The following is a 986-nucleotide window of genomic DNA, read 5'->3' as shown; positions in this document are numbered from 1 at the left end:
AGGTACAGGAGACAGGGATCAAGACCATCCCCATGGAAAAGAAATGCAAAAAAGCAAAATGGCTGTCTGGGGAGGCCTTACAAATAGCCGTGAAAAGAAGAGAAGCAAAAAGCAAAGGAGAAAAGGAAAGATATAAGCATCTGAATGCAGAGTTCCAAAGAATAGCAAGGAGAGATAAGAAAGCCCTCCTCGTCGATCAATGCAAAGAAATAGAGGAAAACAACAGAATAGGAAAGACTAGAGATCTCTTCAAGAAAATCAGAGATACCAAAGGAACATTTCATGCAAAGATGGGCTCGATAAAGGAGAGAAATGGTATGGACCTAACAGAAGCAGAAGATATTAAGAAGAGGTGGCAAGAATACACAGAAGAACTGTACAAAAAAGATCTTCATGACCAAGATAATCACAATGGTATGATCACTTAACTAGAACCAGACATCCTGGAATACGAAGTCAAGTGGGCCTTAGAAAGCATCACTACGAACAAAGCTAGTGGAGGTGATGGCATTCCAGTTGAGCTATTTCAAATCCTGAAAGATGATGCTGTGAAAGTGTTGCACTCAATATGTCAGCAAATTTGGAAAACTCAGCAGTGGCCACAGGACTGGAAAAGGTCAGTTTTCATTCCAATCCCAAAGAAAGGCAATGCCAAAGAATGCTCAAACTACTGCACGGTTATAGTCATCTCACATGCTAGTAAAGTAATGCTCAAAATTCTCCAAGCCAGGCTTCAGCAGTATATGAATTGTGAATTTCCAGATGTTCAAGCTGGTTTTAGAAAAGGCAGAGAAATCAGAGATCAAATTGCCAAAATCAGCTGGATCATCAAAAAAGCAAGAGAGTTCCAGAAAAACATCTATTTCTGCTTTATTGACTATGCCAAAGCCTTTGACTGTGTGGATCACAATAAACTGTGGAAAATTCTGAAAGAGATGGGAATACCAGAGCACCTGACCTGCCTCTTGAGAAACCTATATTCAGGT

This window comes from Bison bison, unplaced genomic scaffold (assembly GCF_000754665.1).
Source record: "Bison bison bison isolate TAMUID 2011002044 unplaced genomic scaffold, Bison_UMD1.0 scf7180017864270, whole genome shotgun sequence".
In the NCBI taxonomy this organism is placed as follows: Eukaryota; Metazoa; Chordata; class Mammalia; order Artiodactyla; family Bovidae; genus Bison; species Bison bison.
Note: the sequence above shows the minus strand (reverse complement) of the source record.